Source organism: Antechinus flavipes, chromosome 2 (assembly GCF_016432865.1).
Source record: "Antechinus flavipes isolate AdamAnt ecotype Samford, QLD, Australia chromosome 2, AdamAnt_v2, whole genome shotgun sequence".
Classification (NCBI taxonomy): Eukaryota; Metazoa; Chordata; class Mammalia; order Dasyuromorphia; family Dasyuridae; genus Antechinus; species Antechinus flavipes.
In genome coordinates this window covers 362279194-362300953 of record NC_067399.1, presented here as the reverse complement: position 1 = coordinate 362300953, position 21760 = coordinate 362279194, and the positions used below count along the sequence as shown (strand labels likewise).

Genomic DNA, 21760 nt, shown 5'->3' with positions numbered 1-21760 from the left:
AGGTTGAAAACAGAGAAAGAAAATTATAGACCAATCTCCCTAATGAATATTGATGCTAAAATCTTAAATAAGATATTAGCAAAAAGACTCCAGAAAATCATCCCCAGGATAATACACCACGATCAAGTAAGATTTATACCAGGAATGCAGGGCTGCTTCAATATTAGGAAAACTATCAGTATAATTGGCCATATTAATAATCAAATTAACAAAAACCATATGATCATCTCAATAGATGCAGAAAAAGCATTTGATAAAATCCAACATCCATTCCTATTAAAAACTCTTGAGAGTATAGGAGTAAATGGACTTTTCCTTAAAATAATCAGGAGCATCTATTTAAAATCAGCAGTAAGCATCATATGTAATGGGGACAAACTGCAACCATTCCCAATAAGATCAGGAGTGAAACAAAGTTGCCTGCCCACTATCACCTTTACTATTTACTATTGTATTAGAAATGCTAGCTTTGGCAATAAGAGTTGAGAAAGAGATTAAAGGAATTAGAATAGGCAATGAGGAAACCAAATTATCACTCTTTGCTGATGATATGATGATATACTTAGAGAACCCCAGAGATTCTACTAAAAACTTATTAGAAATAATCCACACCTTTAGCAAAGTTGCAGGATACAAAATAAACCCACATAAGTCATCAGCATTCTTACATATCACTAACAAAACCCAACAGTTAGAGTTACAAAGAGAAATTCCATTTAAAGTAACTATTAATTGTATAAAATATTTAGGAATCTATCTGCCAAGGGAAAATCAGAAACTTTATGAGCAAAACTACAAAACACTTTCCACACAAATTAAGTCTGATCTAACCAACTGGAAAAATATTAAATGCTCTTGTATTGGGTGAGCAAATATAATAAAGATGACCATACTACCTAAACTAATCTATTTACTTAGCGCTATACCAATCAGACTCCCAAAAAACTATTTTGATGATCTAGAAAAAACAACAACAAAGTTCATATGGAAAAACAAATGGTCAAGAATTTCAAGGAAATTAATGAAAAAAAAATCAAATTAAAGTGGCCTAGCTGTACCAGATCTAAAATTATATTATAAAGCAGCAGTTACTAAAACCATCTGGTATTGGCTAAGAAATAGACTAGTTGATCAATGGAATAGGTTAGGTTCAAAGGACAAAACAGCCAATAACTTTAATAATCTAGCATTTGACAAACCCAAAGACCCCAGTTTTTGGGATAAGAACACAGTATTTGACAAAAATTGCTAGGAAAATTGGAAATTAGTATGGCAGAAACTAGGCATTGACCCATACTTAACACCGTACACCAAGATAAGGTCAAAATGGGTTCATGACCTAGGCATAAAGAATGAGATTATAAATAAATTGGAAGAGCATAGGATAGTTTAAGAACTAGAGATCATTATTTTTTAAAAAAAAATTTTTTTATTTAATAATAACTTTGTATTGACAGAATCCATGCCAGGGTAATTTTTTACAACATTATCCCTTGCACTCACTTATGTTTTGTTTTTTCCCCTCCCTCCCTCCACCCCCCCCAAGATGGCAAGCAGTCCTATATATGTTAAATATGTTGCAGTATATCCTAGATATAATATATATTCGCTGAACCAAACAGTTCTCCTGTTGCAGAGGGAGAATTGGATTCAGAAGGTAAAAATAACTCGGGAAGAAAATCAAAAATGCAAATAGTTCACATTCGTTTCCCAGTGTTCCTTCTTTGCGTGTAGCTGTTTCTGTCCATCATTTATCCATTGAAACTCAGTTAGGTCTCTTTGTCATAGAAATCCACTTCCATCAGAATACATCCTCATACAATATCGTTGCCGAAGTGTATAATGATCTCCTGGTTTTGCTCATCTCACTTAGCATCAGTCCATGTAGGTCTCTCCAAGCCTCTCTGTATTCATCCTGTTGGTCATTTCTTACAGAACAATAATATTCCATAACATTCATATACCACAATTTACCCAGCCATTCTCCAATTGATGGGCATCCATTCATTTTCCAGTTTGTAGCCACTACAAACAGGGCTGCTACAAACATTTTGGCACATACAGGTCCCTTTCCTTTTTTTAGTATCTCTTTGGGGTATAAGCCCAATAGAAACACTGCTGGATCAAAGAGTATGCACAGTTTGATAACTTTTTGGGCATAATTCCAGATTGCTCTCCAGAATGGTTGGATTCGTTCACAACTCCACCAACAATGCATCAGTGTCCCCGTTTTCCCGCATCCCCTCCAACATTCATCATTATTTTTTCCTGTCATCTTAGCCAATCTGACAGGTGTGTAGTGATATCTCAGAGTTGTCTTAATTTGCATTTCTCTGATCAATAGTGATTTGGAACACTCTTTCATGTGAGTGGTAATAGTTTCAATTTCATCATCTGAAAATTGTCTGTTCATATCCTTTGACCATTTATCAATTGGAGAATGGCTTGATTTTTTATAAATTTGAGTCAGTTCTCTATATATTTTGGAAATGAGGCCTTTATCAGAACCTTTAATTGTAAAGATGTTTTCCCAGTTTGTTGCTTCCCTACTAATCTTGTTTGCATTCGTTCTGTTTGTACAAAGGCTTTTTAATTTGATATAATCAAAATTTTCTATTTTGTGATCAGTAATGGTCTCTAGTTCATCTTTGGTCACAAATTTGTTTCTCCTCCACAAGTCTGAGAGATAAACTATCCTATGTTCCTCTAATTTATTTATAATCTCATTCTTTATGCCTAGATCATGGACCCATTTTGATCTTATCTTGGTATATGGCGTTAAGTGTGGGTCCTTGCCTAGTTTCTGCCATACTAATTTCCAGTTATCCCAGCAGTTTTTATCAAATAATGAAATCTTATCCCAAAAGTTAGAATCTTTGGGTTTGTCAAACACTAGATTGCTATAGTTGACTATTCTGTCTTGTGAACCTAACCTTTTCCACTGATCAACTAATCTATTTCTTAGCCAATATCAAATGGTTTTGGTGACTGCTGCTTTATAATATAATTTTAGATCAGGTACAGCTAGGCCACCTTCACTTGATTTTTTTTTCATTAATTCCCTTGAGATTCTCGACTTTTTATTGTTCCATATGAATTTTGTTGTTATTTTTTCTAAATCATTAAAATATTTTCTTGGAAGTCTGATTGGTATAGCACTAAATAAATAGATTAGTTTAGGGAGTATTGTCATCTTTATTATATTTGCTCGGCCTATCCAAGAGCACTTAATATTTTTCCAATTATTTAACTCTGACTTTATTTGTGTGGAAACTTTTTTGTAATTTTGCTCAAATAATTCCTGACTTTCCTTTGGTAGATAGATTCCCAAATATTTTATGCTATCAATGGTTATTTTGAATGGAATTTCTCTTTGTATCACTTGCTCTTGGATTTTGTTGGTGGTGTATAAAAATGCTGAGGATTTATAGGGATTTATTTTGTATCCTGCTACTTTGCTAAAATTATGAATTATTTCTAATAGCTTTTTAGTAGAATCTCTGGGGTTCTCTAGGTATACCATCATATCATCTGCAAAGAGTGATAGTTTGGTTTCCTCATTGCCTACACTAGAGATCATTATTGACCACAAAATAGAAAATTTTGATTATATCAAATTGAAAAGTTTTTGTACAAACAAAACAAATGCAGACAACATTAGAAGGGAAACAATAAACTGGGAAAACATTTTTACAGTCAAAGGTTCTGATAAAGGCCTCATTTCCAAAATATATAGAGAACTGATTCTAATTTATAAGAAATCAAGCCATTCTCCAATTGATAAATGATCAAAGGATATGAAGAGACAATTCTCAGATGAAGAAATTGAAACTATTTCTAGCCGTATGAAAATATGCTCCAAATCATTATTACTCAGAGAAATGCAAATTAAGACAACTCTGAGATACCACTACACACCTGTCAGATTGGCTAGAATGACAGGGAAAGATAATGCGGAATGTTGGAGGGGATGTGGGAAAACAGGGACACTGATACATTGTTGGTGGAATTGTGAACGAATCCAACCATTCTGGAGAGCAATTTGGAACTATGCTCAAAAAGTTATCAAACTGTGCATACCCTTTGATCCAGCAGTGTTTCTACTGGGCTTATACCCTAAAGGGATACTAAAGAAAGGAAAGGGAACTGTATGTGCCAAAATGTTTGTGGCAGCCCTCTTTGTAGTGGCTAGAAGCTGGAAAATGAATGGATGTCCATCAATTGGAGAATGGTTGAGTAAATTGTAGTATACGAATGTCATGGAATATTATTGTCCTATAAGAAATGACCAGCAGGGGATAACTGGAAATTAGTATGCCAGAAATTAGGCAAGGACCCACACTTAACACCATATACCAAGATAAGATCAAAATGGGTCCATGATCTAGGCATAAAGAACGAGATTATAAATAAATTAGAGGAACATAGAATAGTTTATCTCTCAGACTTGTGGAGGAGAAACAAATTTGTGACCAAAGATGAACTAGAGACCATTACTGATCACAAAATAGAAAATTTTGATTATATCAAATTAAAAAGCCTTTGTACAAACAGAACGAATGCAAACAAGATTAGTAGGGAAGCAACAAACTGGGAAAACATCTTTACAATTAAAGGTTCTGATAAAGGCCTCATTTCCAAAATATATAGAGAACTGACTCAAATTTATAAAAAATCAAGCCATTCTCCAATTGATAAATGGTCAAAGGATATGAACAGACAATTTTCAGATGATGAAATTGAAACTATTACCACTCACATGAAAGTGTTCCAAATCACTATTGATCAGAGAAATGCAAATTAAGACAACTCTGAGATATCACTACACACCTGTCAGATTGGCTAAGATGACAAGAAAAAATAATGATGAATGTTGGAGGGGATGCGGGAAAACGGGGACACTGATGCATTGTTGGTGGAGTTGTGAACGAATCCAACCATTCTGGAGAGCAATCTGGAATTATGCCCAAAAAGTTATCAAACTGTGCATACTCTTTGATCCAGCAGTGTTTCTATTGGACTTATACCCCAAAGAGATACTAAAAAAAGGAAAGGGACCTGTATGTGCCAAAATGTTTGTAGCAGCCCTGTTTGTAGTGGCTACAAACTGGAAAATGAATGGATGCCCATCAATTGGAGAATGGCTGGGTAAATTGTGGTATATGAATGTTATGGAATATTATTGTTCTGTAAGAAATGACCAACAGGATGAATACAGAGAGGCTTGGAGAGACCTACATGGACTGATGCTAAGTGAGATGAGCAGAACCAGGAGATCATTATACACTTTGACAACAATATCGTATGAGGATGTATTCTGATGGAAGTGGATTTCTATGACAAAGAGACCTAACTGAGTTTCAATGGATAAATGATGGACAGAAACAGCTACACGCAAAGAAGGAACACTGGGAAACGAATGTGAACTATTTGCATTTTTGATTTTCTTCCCGAGTTATTTTTACCTTCTGAATCCAATTCTCCCTGTGCAGCAGGGAGATTCTGCCCTTTTTGTTTGATTCTGCAAATATGTATTATATCTAGGATATATTGCAATATATTTAACATATATAGGACTGCTTGCCATCTTGGGGGGGGTGGAGGGAGGGAGGGGAAAAAACGAAACATAAGCGAGTGCAAGGGATAATGTTGTAAAAAATTACCCTGGCATGGATTCTGTCAATACAAAGTTATTATTAAATAAAATAAAATTAAGAAAAAAAAAAAAGAAAGAAATGACCAGCAGGATGAATACAGAGAGGACTGGCGAGACTTACATAAACTGATGCTAAGTGAAATGAGCAGAACCAGGAGATCATTATATACCTCAACAGCAATACTGTTTGAGCATGTATTCTGATGGAAGTGGATCTCTTCAATAAAGAGAGCTAATTCAGTTTCAATTGATCAAGGATGGACAGAAGCAGCTACACCCAAAGAAAGAACACTGGGAAATGAATATAAACTGCTTGCATTTCTGTTTTTCTTCCTGGGTTATTTATGCCTTCTGAATCCAATTCTCCCTGTGCAACAAGAGAACTGTTTGGTTCTACACACATATATTGTATCTAGGATATACTGTAACCTATTTAACATATAAAGGACTGCTTGCCATCTGGGGGAGGGGTAGAGGGAGGGAGAGGAAAAATCGGAATAGAAGTGAATGCAAGGGATAATGCTGTAAAAAATTACCCTGGCATGGGTTCTGTCAATAAAAAGTTTTAAAAAATTTAAAAATTAAAATAAAAAAAAAAGAAAGAAATCATGGGGAGAGGAATAGTTTCAGGAAAAAAAATAACATCATGGTAAGAACTATGTGAACATCATGTTGCAAAGTGAAGAAATAAGAACCAGGACACCACTGTGATCATAAAAGCAATACTATAATGACAACCAAATGTGAAGATTTGGCTACTCTGATCAATACAATGACTCAAGACAATTCTAAAGGACTCATGCTAAGTTTAAATTGAAGTATAATTTTCTTGCTTTTTTGTGTTATGGCTAATATGGAAATATATTTTTATGATTTTACAGATATAATTGATATAATTTTGCTTACTTTCTCAGTGATTGAGGGAGAGATGGAAGAGGGAGAGAATTTGGAATTCAAAATTTAAAAAGAAAAGAATGTTTAATATATTTTAACATATTTAACATGTATTGAACTACCTGTCATATAGGGCAGGAAGTGGGGGAAAGGAGGAGAAAATTTGGAACAGAAGGTTTTGCAAAGGTCAGTGTTGAAAAATTACCTATGCATATGTTTTGTAAATAAAAAGCTTTAATAAAAAATAATGAGATGATTCAAACCAATCCCAATTGTTCAGTGATGAAGAGAGCCATCTATATCCAAGAGACTGTGAGAGCTGAATGTGGACCACAACATAGCATAATTCTTTCTGTTGTTGTTTGCTTGCATCTTGTTTTCTTTCCCAGTTTTTGTTTTCTTCTTGGTCCAATTTTTCTTGTGCAGCAGGATAACTGTATAAATGTGTATACATATATTGGATTTAACATTTATTTTAATATGTTTAACATGTATTGAACTACCTGCCATAAACTAGGGGAGGGAGTTGGGGGAAGGAGGGGATAATTTGGAACTGAAGGCTTTGCAAAGGTCAGTGTTGAAAAAATTACCCATGCATATGTTTTGTAAATAAAAAGCTTTAATAAATTATTTAATAAAAAAATATTTAAAATAAGCAAAAATTTTAACAAAGAAATATTTGTCATCCACCATGATGGATTTATTATTATTTTTGAATGACAATAAGTATTTTAAACTATCAATTTTAATTTCTAATGCAGCAAATATTAGTCCACGTAAATAAAAGTTCTTTGAGGTCATTGATAATTTTTAAGATTATAAAAAGGTTTTGAAATTTAGAAGTTTGAGAGCCACTTCTTTAAGGTGATAAGGTAATTAGAGAGGAAGAAAAGAAATTCTGAGAGTACTATCCTGAATTATATGGTTAAAATGTGTATTTCTTCCATTGTATTTATTATATTTTTTCCTTTCTTGTCTTCCCACCTTCTTCTTTTCTAGGAAGGAAAAAAAGTAGTTAAGGAAAAGGCAAAAATCAATAATAGCCAACTAAAATTGAACTGATTTCTTTTTACTTCTCTGATCCTCTTTTGTTGGAATCTTTACAAATTGTTAAGCCATTAGAGTTGATAGAGACAATAATTATCTAATTTAGAATGGTTCAGTATGATTGATTTGATATTACAAGGAGATGTTTGGGCCAGAAGAAACAAGGTACTAAGTGGAATTGAGAAACAATGCTTGTTCATACCTTTACTCATTGGAGTTCACACGTTTGGGAGATTTCAGGATTTAGTATGAGATATCCAAAATCACACTTCCCTTGATCCCTGCCTCCAGAAGGAAGAGTCAGCTTTTGGGAGATCATATATAAAGAGACTCTTAGCTTCCGGTTGAGAGTTTTACTTCAGAACATTCCCAGGGATTAGAGAGAAGCACTCTGGGACAGACACAGAGCGCTCTGGGAGATTGAGAATCAGAAGCCCTCTCTCAGAGACAAAACAAATTCACCTTTGTGCTGGCTGGAGGCTGAAGAAAGCAGAGGCAGAAGCAAAGGACAAAGCTGCAAGAGTTCTTAGAACCAAGGAGAAAGGCCTCTGAGAAAAACTAAGTGGGCTATTTTGGAGGAAGCAATAAAAGATCTGAACTTTTAACACCTGGCTGCATTTGAGTGATTATTACTTTTAACTGAAACTAAGGCTGCTTCCAGAAAACCTCCCCAAGAAACCTGCTCCCAGAGAGAACCATTATTATATTTTAAAGAAGAAAAACACCACACTCTTCTCTTCAGCAAACCCAGACTCTGATCTCTAGTTTTTCTTTCTCTTTTAAATCCCTACCTTCTAATCAGTCTTTAAAATATGAAGTTATTTTTGCACATGACTATTTCCTCACCAATTCTGCCCTTTAACTTACTCTTTCTTTTCTCCACTTGTCTCCTTGTTTAGTGTAATTCTGCCCCAAACTTTGTGTGTGTTTCTCTGCGTGTGTCTCTGGGTGTATGTGTATGTGACTGAGAGAGAGAGACAGAGAGACTGGGACAGACAGACACACACACACACACATACACAGAGACAGAGACAGAGACAGAGAGAGACAGAGACAGGGGGGGGAGAAGAAGAGGGAGCAAGGGAGGGAAGGAGAGAGGGAGAGGGAGAGAGAGAGAGAAAGAAAGAGAGAGAGAGGCAGACAGAGACAGAGAGACTGAGACTCAGAGAGAGGTTCATGAGGTACCTGCATTCTCCCTTCTTCCATTTTTATATACTCTTGTTTTTGTACACCCCAATTATGCAAAATAGTAAGTTCTTCTTACTTCATCACTTCTCTTGTATGTTCCTTTTTTCACCTTACCTTTTCTTTCCTCTCTTGAATCCAACAAAACAGAGCAAAACTTGTATACATGTCTTTATGTTATTCACTCTATGACCCAGAGTGAATATGGTATTCTGAAGAAAAATGTCTGTTTCCCCTTGAGTAGAATGTAAATCTTTTAACATCATTTAGTATTTCCCAATTGCTTATAAATTAATCCTTTTTAAGTTTGCTTAACTCCTGTGCTCAATTAATCAACACTGTATCCTTGTAATCTTCCCATTGTGTTAGATTGTCTACAAAGTACCTAATTTCATATTAAACCAGAAATAGCAGAACAATTTGAATAAGGCCTAGTCAAGAACAATTTTGTTCTGAGATTTTCTCTCATTAAAAGTAGTTGCAGCATAGTCTTATGTGAGCATGACTGATTTTTTGTGTGTGAGATAATTGGGATTAAGTGACTTGTCCAGGGTCACATAGCTGAAAAATGTTAAGTCTCTGAAGTTGGATTTGAACTTAGGTCTTTCTGATTCCAGAATTGGTGCTCTATTCACTGCATCATCTAGCTGCCCTATGACTGATTTTTTGGTACCTGAACTCCTTCTTTTTCAATGCTTACAGCATACTTTTTTCCTTTAATTCAGAAGTTTTGGATTTTGATTGTGACATTTTTGAGAGTTTTCAATTTAGAGTTCCCTTCAGGAGGTTATCAATAGTTTTTTTTTTTTTCTCCCTCCTCACCTTCCATTTGGATTCTATTCTCTCATTCTAACAGATCTGGGAAGTTTTCTTTTGTGTTTTTTTTTTTTCTTGAGCTATAGTATCCCTGTTTTGCTGTTGTGGGTTTTTCCCCCCTGGTTTTCAAATAGTCTGATGATTCTTAAATTATCTCTCCTCAATTTGTTTTTCAAGACTGTTATTTTTGATATTAGACATCTAATATTTTAATCTATTTTTTCAATGTCTTGATTTATTTAAATAGTCCTTCTTGTCTCATTTCCATTGAGTTTTGATTTCTTTGTTCTGTTTTTCAGGGGTCCGTTGTTGGGTAAAATTTTCTGTCTTATATTATAAATTATTTATTCTCTTTCCATTTTTCTAAATCTTGGAAGATCTTATTCTAATTCTAATTTTATTTTTTATCTCTTGCTTACTTTATTTCAGTCACTGTTGCTGTCATCTTTTTCTATATTGTTCTACTGGAGACACTCTATCTGGGCCTACATTTTGAGTTTATTTTAATCCACAGTATTTCCTCATTATGTTCAATATTTTTTTATTTTCTTTTTGCTCTTGTTTTCTGCAATGCAGTCCTTTCCCCAAAGCTCTCAGGATTTAGGCTTCCAGATACTGCTTGCTTCTGGCTATCCTTTTTATGATTTTGAATTGGATGAAGGCAGCATTTACCATTAGTTTGTTTTTTGTTTTCCTTGTTGTTTAATTTGAGGTCCTCTCCAGATCTTTGCTGGTATTGTGTGGTATGATCTTGTGTGTGTGTGTGTGTGTGTGTGTGTGTGTGTGTGTGTATTAGAGAGAGACAGAAAGACATACACACGGGGCGGGAGGGGGGGAAGAGGGAGAGGAAGGTTCAAGTTAACTTCTGATTACTTTGTCATTACTTTGTGGGGAAAGGGAGAACCCAAGCTCTATATCCAAGACTTGATCCCCTTTCTACCTAATACCACTTCCACAATACATAGCAAATAGCAAAGAAAACCTATTTATCTAAATTGGTAGCAGAAAAAAATCAGAGAAGGTAAATAGAAGAGAATATATACCAGACAATACAGAGTGGAGAAATTTTCCTATTAGGAGCAAGATAGCTTGGCTTAACCAAGAAAGAGTTCTAGGTCTCATACAAAGGGAAATTCCCCAAAGTCTCTTGAGTATCAAAGTGGGGATAAGAACATGATGGAGACTGCTAACTCCCTTCATGTCTTTCCATAGTCTTTTCCTTTAGTAACTTGAAGTGAACCTTTTACATCTTCCCTCTTAAAGCTGGAAGGCTAGATGTACCTGAAATGATTTGACACTTGAAGAATCCAGAAGATTGAAGAAGATTAGCATTTTCCTCTCATTAACCCCACCCTAACCCACAGCAGGGCATTCATCTTCACCGATGAGGAGAGAGTCCTATACCAAAGGTTTTGGGACAGTGCTTACATTAATAAAATGAAGCTCTTATCCTTCAACAAGAGTCCAATTTGAATGTTCATTGCTACAAAGCCAGAGCACATGCTCCATGGGATCACCCCTGATACTTAGATGAAGCACTTTCAAACTTTAAAGCACTTTAAACATCAGCTGTTCTTTGCCTTATGTTCATTGTATTGTTACAAAATTCTGTAATTGGTTGGTGGATATCAATCTTTGTTTGGCTGTGTTAATAAATGGTAATAAAAGGTTACATTTTAAATAACTAATAACAAAATACAAAAACCAACAATAAGGATCTCTTACCTCTATAGAGTATATCCATATTTTTCATTCTGGTTCATGTTGAGATCAGCTGGCTTATTTTGATTTTAGCAAGCTCTAAACTCTAGCTGTTACATATATGTATATATTCTGAGTGACAGGTTATTTTATTCTTTATGATCTACCTTTTTTTAGTTCGGGGCTCAAGAACAGTTTCCTGGATGTATAGTGGAAAAATCAAAACCCAGACACAACGTCTGTGGGTTTTTTGTAATGCTCCAAGCTTGAACACAGTTTTCTCCAATGTAGTTGGCACTGGTACTACCACATCTGGATAAATGACTTTTCCATCTTTTGTCCAGATGTTCACCATCCTATGCTTGGTCTTAATGTTTTTGGATTTGTAGTATTTGAATGACAGCTCTGAGGATACAATTGGCACTCATTTTGTGATCATCATAACACAAATATGTGACTGGTGTGTACTTTGTAATGTTTCTCATTACTGGATAGTTAATCACAGTTCAGAAACAATAGGATTCTATTCATAAAATCCTGGCTATACAATGAGCACTCAGCAAATAATTGATGATAATGAACTTTGTAGTCAAATCTTTTTTTTTCTCCCTGAGGCAATTGGGCTAAGTGACTTACCCAAGATCATCCAGCTAGGAAGTGTTAAGTACCTGAGGCCAATTTGAATTCAGGTCCTTCTGACTTCAGGGCTGGTGCTCAATCCACTAAATCTCATTTTTTAGCAACAAAATGCATAAATGTTGCCAGTACAATAATATCTTGCAATTTCAAGTAAAACAACAACAAAAAAAAACTTCTCTGAAAGAAAATCAGTTGACATTCTTAGAGTTGAAAGAATATCAAGAGTTCAAATCTTCCCTCTGATAACACCTGTTTGATTGGATTGGATTTGGACAAATTTATTTATCTCAGTTTCCTCACTTGTAAAATAAGGAGATTGAATTAGATGGTCTCTGAAATCATTTCCAGTTATATCCTATTATCCTGTGGCAAGGACTATAGAACAATGTCATAAATCACAGACACAGAGTTCATAAATGTCTCTCATCAATGTGAACTGCCTTTACAAGAATCAGCAGTAAAATACTGAGGACTTAATCTTGCAAAGATATCTACTGCTCTATAAGACATTTGCTTAGAAATAAGCACATTACCTCCCCCCATACAATCCCTACATGTATACCTCAAAGTAAAAATCACAAAAATATAATGACCTTAGTGTTCTGAGCAAAAAGAGAATTAAATCAAACCTCTTAAATTGAATCTGATAATGTGGAATAGAATGAATGAAGAGAAACTCGGAAATATGCTCCTCACTTAAATACTTCAGAAAACCTTCTTTATCTTAGATGCTTGAACAAAAGCAAGAGGAAATCAGAAATGTCATTTCCTTTAAATTAAATACAAGTGCTACCTTTCTTGGTTAGTCTCTTTTATACATCACTGGAATTTCTTGAGTCTAATGACAGCTTTCTTTTCTCTGAGGATTTTTCCTCTGAAAAGTCCTCTTAGAATCATGGGATTGGTGAATAAATTCTGGAAAGAATTAATGATGAATTTAGTAGAATTTGCTCATTGAGTGATGGGCAGAATTTACTTGTGTATTCCATCATAATAATGATAACACCTTACCCACCCATACCTCTGTGTCAAGGCTTACAAAGCCTTTGTCTGACCACAACTCTGAGTACCCGAACAAAAGCAGGAAGAATTAGAGTGAGGGGTTCAGTAGAAATATTATCAATTTCCATTGCACTGAAAAAGAAACTGAGGTTCAAGAACATTCTATGATCACAAAGCAGGATCAGGTAGCTCAGCTTCAAATCCAATCTCTTTCCATTACATTAATCTGCCTTTACAACATATATATTAAACATTTAGATGAAAATGGAAAGAGCCAGTGAGAAATCCTATATTATTCAATGACTACCATCTGGCTATTTAGAAATATTTTTTTTTACAACATTTCTATATTTCAGATCATTCACACAAATCCAGAAGCAGTTACTTTCTTCAGTTACTCTTTTCAAAATCTTCTGATAGAACTGGATGGTATTTGCTCATATGCCTTCACTGTTGATAGCTTGATGCCTCCTTTCTGTATATATGAAGAGAAGTTAGGAAATTTGTTCTTGGAAATTTTCTAAGAGACAAAGTGGGTGGAGTTAGACTATGTAGAGGATAATCCTTTCTTTTCTTCACAAGGAACCTTTTTCCTTTCCTGTGCAATACCATGAAGTCTAGGGACAAGAGTGCAGAGTAGTTGATATAATAAAAATTATTTAAATTACATAATTACTTGTAGAGGGCTGGAACTTTGGAGAAGTATACTTGAAACAAGAATACTTAACTCAATGGAATTGATGAGATGATGGTTCTTTAGTATACATATACTTTGTACTTTAATGGTTCTCTAGTTCACACATACATAGTGTGCTGTAATGATGTAATATCAAAGTATTTAAGGGCTGAGAAGGACTAGAAGTGAGACATTCCATTTTTGACCATTCTCCTGGTGGCTCTCCTGCCTCCTGCACTCCTCCACTAAGATCAAAACTGAGTCAGACTATGACAGACGCAAACTGTAAAAGAGACAGCCAGTGAAGGAAACAATAAGAACTCCAGACTCTATTCTTAACCATTCTCATGGTATCTATTCTGCTGAGACTAAAGCCTGTCCAAAGGACCTCCAGAAAGCTAGCCTGGACATTACATTTTGGCACCTGAACATGGATGTAAAGACCTATACTCAGCAGTTTGACTGACGCAATCATAAGTTCAGGGGAGGAAGTCCCTGTGACCCAGAAATAGGGTAAGTAAACTAATCACTTTTGTTTTTCAACTAAAATGGGACAAATACTAAGAAAGAAAAGAAAAGAAAATACCAAAGGAAATGTCAAGCATAGTTAAGTTAATAAAGAAGCAAGGTTTGTTGATAACTTGGGAGCAAATCACTGGATTCTTAGAGATATTAGAGTACATGTCTCCTTGGTTCTCTAAGGAAGAAAAATTAGAGCCAGATAAGTGGAAACTAGTAAGAGAGCAACTAATTGAATATTACAATGATAATGGCCCTAATTCAATTCCTGAGGAAACATTCTATATATACAACACAATATAATTGGCTTTAAGGAATTACACAGGTTTTAAAATAAGGAAAAAAGAGAAAGCAGGATGGGAATGGTACTGACAAAGGAGCTGAAAAGCATGAAGAATTGGACAAGAAAGGAGTTAAGTACAGTGCTGATGAAATTAAGGAGTGTGGTGCTTCTCAATCAGCATAACCTATGCAGCAGCTTAGTCCAGCTACTATGACAACAGGCATTAATTAAAGCTAAGATGAAAGACAGGTTACATCTGATTTGAAAATAGAAGTATACCCTATGATTGAAGAGTTTGATTCTTCAGGTCAAGAAAGAAGAAGATACTCGTCTTTTAATTTGGAAATTATCAAAGATCTGAAAAAGGCTTGCACCTCTTATAGGTTTACATCATCTTATGTTAAGATGGTATTCAAGAATTTGGCTTATGAAATTTTAACCCCTAGTGATTAGAAATCTATAGCAAAGACATGTTTAGACATGTTGGACAAAATTTATTGTAACTTTCTGAGTATAGTGAACTATGTAGACTACAAGTGCAATGAAATAGGCAATCTGGAGTTAATATACCAGTCACCTTTGATCAACTAGCAAGTTTAGGTCCTTATGCAGACATTTTAGCACAGATTAATTATCCTATAGCAGCATATGAGCAAATTGCTTCTACTGCTATCAAAGCATGGGGCACCCTTCCAGAAAGACAAGATAGAGGGGAGGGCTTCATGAAAGTAGTGCAAGGTCCAACTAAGCCCTTTGTTGATTTTGTGGGATGTCTGCAGACAGCTGCCATACAAACTATTGGTGAAAATGTAGCAACAAAAATTATGATAAAACAACTTGCTAAAGAAAATGTAGAAAAATTATACTAGGACTACACAAGGATACTCCTTTAGATGAGATCATAAGACACTGTGCCACAGTGGGTACAAATACCTTTTATACCCAGGCTATGATGCAGACTTCTCAAGATCTGAATACAGGAAGACAGGGTCCTTTTTGGCAAGGAATTTCCAAAAAGACTTGTCAATGCTTTCAATGTGGTTAAAGTAGGGCATAGGAAAGCTCATTGTTGGCAGAGAAGACAGGGCAGGAGAACAAGACCCAAAACCTTATGTCTAAAATGCAACAGAGGCTTCCATTGGGCATCAGAATGTAGATTGACTCAGGGAAAGGAGAGGTGGGGCTCAGCTCCAGGGCCACAGGCAAAAAACACTTGGAGCATAATAGCAGCTGATGTTATACCTAGAGAGTCTTTAGAAGTTCAGTACTCCAACATAATCAATCAGCTGAGAAGCAATCTGATGAGAGAAAGGGATTACATGATCAATCAGCCAGGAAGGAATCTGATGAATAATTCCAGAGAATAAAGTTGTATGCAGCTGAGACTACTGAGATATATCCCCTGAAGAGGTGAAATTTGTTCCTCTTCAGATTATGGATCCTTTGCCTCCAGGCACAGTAAGCTTGATCATTTTACCTTCTGAGAGTACTTACAAAACAGTGTCTATCCATACACTGATTTGGGAAACTGGGGAATGTGTAGCTAATATCCCAGTCACTAATACAGGTAGACAATGTGTGACTTATCAACCAGGAGCAGTAGTAATATCAGTTTTACTGATATAGATTCCTAGTAGGAAATTTGGTGATATTTATCCAGATTTTGATTCCCAACAACAGAATCCGGAAATAATCTGGACTGCACCCATTACAGCTGACCACCCTATACTCACTATCTATGTAAATGGCATACCACTGAAAGGGTTGGTAGACATGGTTCCAATCATTAGAGGTGCCAATTGGCACCCAGTCATTGGTGAAAGATTAAGGCAGCTATCTATATATCTGGCATAGGAGGATCAATAGCAGCTGAAGTTAGGCTACCCCTTTGAGATGGACATTTGAAGGTGAAACAGGAGTTTTTACTCCTTTTGTAGTTGAAAAAATCCCCATTAGTCTATGGGGATGAGACATCTTACAATAGTTAAGATTACAATTGAGTACTTTGGCTTTTTAGGCAGGGCTGCTATTGAAGGCCTGCCTGCACTCTCACCTGTTCCCATTCAATGGAAAACTGACACACCAGGGTGGATGGAAAAGTGGCCCTTAAGAAGTGAAAAAATTCAGGCCTTATTAGATATAGTACAGGAGCAACTTGACCAAGGACACTTACAACCTTCTCTAAGTCCTTGGAATTCCCTGTATGTGTTGTAAGAAAGAAATCTGGAAAATGGAGGATGTTGACTGATTTAAGAAAAGTAAATGAACATATGGAAACTATGGGAATTCTTTAGCCTGGACTTCCATCTGCTACTCAGTTGCCTAGAGAATGGCCTCTTTGGGTTATAGACATTAAGGATTGTTTCTATTCTCTTTCTCTAGATAAGAAGGATATAAAAAGATTTGCCTTTTCAGTACCCAGTGTTAATTTAGCTGAGCCTTATAAAATATATGAATGGACAATTTTGCCCCAGGGAATGAAAAATAGTCCTATTATGTGTCAAATGTATGTCGCTGCTGCTCTTATTCCAGTAAGAAAAGCATTTCCAAATTTATGTTATTACATTACATGGATAATATCTTGGGGTATGCACCTGAGGAGCAAATGTTAGAAGCATGTCTGCAAAAGACCATAGAAACACTAAGATACTACAAACTGCTCGTAGCTCCAGAAAAAAACTCAAAGACATTCTCCTTTTCAAAATTTAGGATATGAAGTATATCCTAAGATGCTCACAGTACAAAAATTTTCCTTAAGAACAGAAAAGTTAAACATCTTAAATGACTTTCAGAAATTGATAGGAGATATCCAATGGATGCGACCAGTGTTAGGCTTGACTACCTATAAATTACAATCATCATATGACATTTTGAGGGGAGACACTGCTTTAAACTTACGACACCAGCTTACAAAAGAAGCTTAAGAGGTTTTGAGAGAGGTTGAACTGGTTTTATCCAATGTGATTGGAAGAGTCACTCAAAATCTCTTGGAAATATCAGTTTTTGCTACAAAAGAGGTACCCACAACAGTCCTTCATTAAGGAGGCAATGTGATAGAGTGGATGAACCTCCCAGCCCAACCAGACCAAAGCCTTACTCCTTATCCAAGTGCTTGTGGCTAGAATTTTATTAAAGGCCATTAAGCAAGCAGTACAATTATCTGGGATAAGATCTGACAAGATATACACATTTTATACCAATGCACAAATTAATGTATGCTGTGAAAACATCCCAGAGTGGAAAATTTTATTGGCCACAGCTCCAAATTTTTACACATAGGTCTCCATTAAAGATATCCTGGCTATTACATAATTGGCAATGGATTTTTGAAGAAAAGGTTTCTATCTTTACAGATGCATCCAAATATAACATTTGTGCTGTATACTTTCATGACTTAACTATAAAGAGAGCAGTCAGAACTCCTTTTCAGTCCACTCAGCAGAATGAATTGTATGCAATCATGCTAGCCCTTACTTATTATCCAGGAGATGTAAATATAATATCTAATTCGGTGTATTGCCACAGCTCAAATAAAATTTGTAGCTTCCAAAATACATCAGCTCTTTAAGGAACTTCAAGAGCAAGTGAGAAAGCATCCAAGTAAGATTTATATCTTGCATGTCCACTCAAATAGTGGACTTTCAGGATCTATTATTGATGGTAATTCAAAGGCAGATAGCCTTCTAACCATATTAGCCAATACTCCTTTATTTCAGGCAGCTCAAGAATCTCATTCTAAATATCATCAGGCTGCTTGAGCTTTACATTTGCAATTTGGGATAACAAAAGAGGAAGCTAGGAGCATAATAAAAGCCTGCAAAATCCTATGCTCCCTCCAGGGAAAAAGCCTTGTGATTTGAGACCCAATGAAATTTGGCAAATAGATGTGATCCATTATAAATCTTTTGGTTATTTTTGGTCTGTCTTTTATTCATGTTGTAGTAGATACCTTTTCAGGATTTATTTTTGCAATACCAGCAGCAAAAGAGACTGCTCAAGTAATCACTGAATTCCTTATACAAGCTTTTGCAATTATGGATGTGCCACAAGCAATAAAAACAGATAATGGACCTGCATATACTTCTAAACATTTTGCATACTTTTGTGCACAGTCTCAGATTTTACACATCACTGGAATACCTTTTAATCCTTAAGGACAGGCAATAGTAGAGAGGAGAAACAAAGACATCAAAACGCTGCTCCAAAAACAAAAGAAAGGGAGAGTCACAGGTAACCTAGAGAATCTTTAAATTTAGCTCTTTATACTATTATTTTTTCATTTTTGATAAAGATGCACTGGCTCCGGCAGACAGGTTTTATAACCCACCAGAAGGGCAGAGTCCAGTGCAAGCAGCTCTACTATCTTTTAGATAATCATCAGGTGATGTGGAGAGATCCAGAAAGTGGTGAATGAAAGGGACCAGATAGGTTAACTGATTGGGGGAGAGGGTTTGCTTTTATCTCTACAGATGGAGAAGGAATCAGATGAGTGCCAATGAGCCATATTCTCCTTGTCCATTGGAGAGAGATGAAGAAGACCCTTAAAACAAAGAAGACCCAAGAAACATTGGGTGACTGTGTCTACCATTGAAAGAGCATGGTAATTATGGCAATTGAATCATGACTTCAAAATCATTGAATTCCTTAACACATGAAGTAATGGACAATAGATTGGTTTTGGACTATCTCTTGGCTGCTGAAGGAGGTGTATGTGTGGTTGTTATTTACATACCTTCCTTCTAGGATTTATGGACATGTATAATTCCTCATGTTGATTCATGTTGTTTGTTATATCACTACTAGCCTGTGTTGTATTACTATGTGCTTGTGTAATACCTCCCATGTTGATGGATTTATACCTGTTTCAAGTAAGGCACTTCAATCCAGAGGAAACCAGCTAACAATGTCTAGTTTGGTGTTCTCATCTTCCTGAGAAGTCAGGGAGGGCATGATCACCTCCTTTTTGGTGTTTTCACCTCTCTTCCTGAGAAGTCAGGGATGGCATGACAGTTTGTGTTCTAAAACAAAAGAAAGCACAAGATGTAGAGGGCCAGAACTCTGAAGAAGTATACTTAAAACAAAGATACTAACAACAAAGTGTTAACTCAATGGAATTAATGAGATGATGGTTCTTTAGTATACATATACTCAGTACTTAGCATGGTGATGTAATGGTTCTCTAGTTCACACATACATAGTGTGCTGTAATGATGTAATCATACCAAGGTATTTAAGGACTGAGGAGTGGAAATGAGTCATTCCATTTTTGACCATCCTCCTGGTGGCTCTTCCACTTCTTGCCCTCCTCCACTAAGATCAAGACTGGGTCAAACTGTGACAGACACAGACTATAAAGGAAAGAGACTGTAAAGGAGACAATAAAAACTCCAGACTCTATTCCTACTCTCATGGTGTCTATCCTGCTGAGACCAAGGCCCATTGGAAGGATCTCCAGAAAACTAGCCCGAACATTACAATTACTTAGTGCTTTCAGCCGGATAAAAGATAACTATTATTAACCCCATTTTACAGATGAGAGAATTGAGGCTCCAGTGCCATAACTTGGGTGAGATAACAGAAGCTTTTCCATTTAGCACTTCAACAGAATGGAAACAATATAGCTTATAGAAGGGATGAGAATTAGACTTGACTTCATTGATTTAGGAAATTCCCAGGTGAGGAAAGTCCCTCTACCAATGCAGGTTGGCACTTTTTATTTTCTGCAATTTATAGATGTATCTAGAAATATCTAGGACACTAAGAAGTTAATTGACTTGCCCAGGGTCACATAGACAGTGTATGGCATTTGGGGAAATTGATGCCAGCTCTTCTTGGCTATCAAACTGATTCTCTATTCACTCTGCCATACATTCATGACCCTAGATAACTGGGGGGGGGGGAAGGGGGAGAGAGATAGTTAAAATAGGAAACCACCAGATAGCCTATTTCTTCTGTATCCATGTGATCTTATTATTATTATTATTATTATTAAAGCTTTTTATTTACAAAACATATGCATGGATAATTTTTCAACATTGACCCTTGCAAAATTTTCTGTTCCAAATTTTTTCCTCCTTCTCCCCATCCTCTCCCCTACATGGCAGGTAGTTTAATACATGTTAAAATATATGTTAAATCCAATATATGTATGCATGTTTATACAGTTATCTTGCTGCACAGGAAAAATCAGATCTAGAAAGAAAAGAAAACTGAGAAGGAAAACAAAATGCAAGCAAACATCAATCGAAAGCGTGAAAATGCTATGTTGTGGTCCACACTAAATTCCCACAGGTCACTCTCTGGGTGTATATGGGTTCCTTTATCACTAAACAAGTGGAACTGGTTTGAATCATATCATTGTTGAAGAGAGCCATGCCCATCAGAATTGATAATTTTGTACTCTTGTTGTTGAAGTGTATAATGATCTCCTGGTCCTGCTCATTTCAATTAGCATCAATTCATATAAGTCACTCCAGGCCTTTCTGAAATCATCCTGTTGGTCATTTCTTACAGAACAATAATATTCCATAACATTTATATACCATAATTTATTCAGCCATTTTCCAATTGATGGGCATCCATTCAGTTTCCAGTTTCTAGCCTCTACAAAAAGGGCTGCCACAAACATTTTTGCACGTGGGTCCCTTTCTCTTCTTTAAGATCTCTTTGGGATATAAGCCCAGTAGAAACACTGTTGGGTCAAAGGGTATGCACAGTTTGATAACTTTTTGAGCATAGTTCCAAATTGCTCTCCAAAATGGTTGGATCCATTCACAGTTCCACCAACAATTTATCAGTGTCCCAGTTTTCCCATATCCCCTCCAACATTCAGCATTATCTTTTCCTGTCATCTTAGCCAATCTGAGAGTTATGTAATGGTATATAGTTATCTTAATTTGCATTTCTCTGATCAATAGTGATGTGGAGCACCTTTTCATATGACTTAAAGTAATTTTACCTTCTTCATCTGAAAATTGTATGTTCATATCCTTTGACAATTTATCAATTTGAGAAAAGCTTGAATTTTTATAAATTTGAATTAATTCTCTATATATTTTAGAAATGGGGCCTTTTTCAGAACCTTTGAATATAAAAATGTTTTCCCAGTTTATTGCTTCCCTTCTAATCTTGTATTTGTTTTGTTTGTACAAAAACTTTTTAACATAATCAAAACTATCTATTTTGTGATTAATAATGATCTCTAGTTCTTCTTTGTTAACAAATTCCTTCCTCCTCCACATATTTGAAAGGTAAACTATCCTATGTTCTTCTAATTTGTTTATAATATCATTCTTTATGTCTAGATCATGAACACATTTTGATCTTATCTTGGTCTATGGTG

The 21760-nt window shown here is 35.7% G+C and overlaps 1 protein-coding gene across 1 annotated transcript in view; it reads right to left on the bottom strand.

Annotated features, from left to right (window-relative positions):
• The window catches only part of CDKN2AIPNL (CDKN2A interacting protein N-terminal like), a 119712-nt gene that overhangs the window by 30691 nt on the left and 67261 nt on the right, over positions 1 to 21760 (bottom strand). Inside the window, exon 2 of the transcript XR_007950730.1 lies at positions 19278 to 19436. The gene's annotated coding sequence lies outside the window, so the exon portion shown is untranslated. The remainder of the gene's footprint in view (positions 1 to 19277; positions 19437 to 21760) is intronic.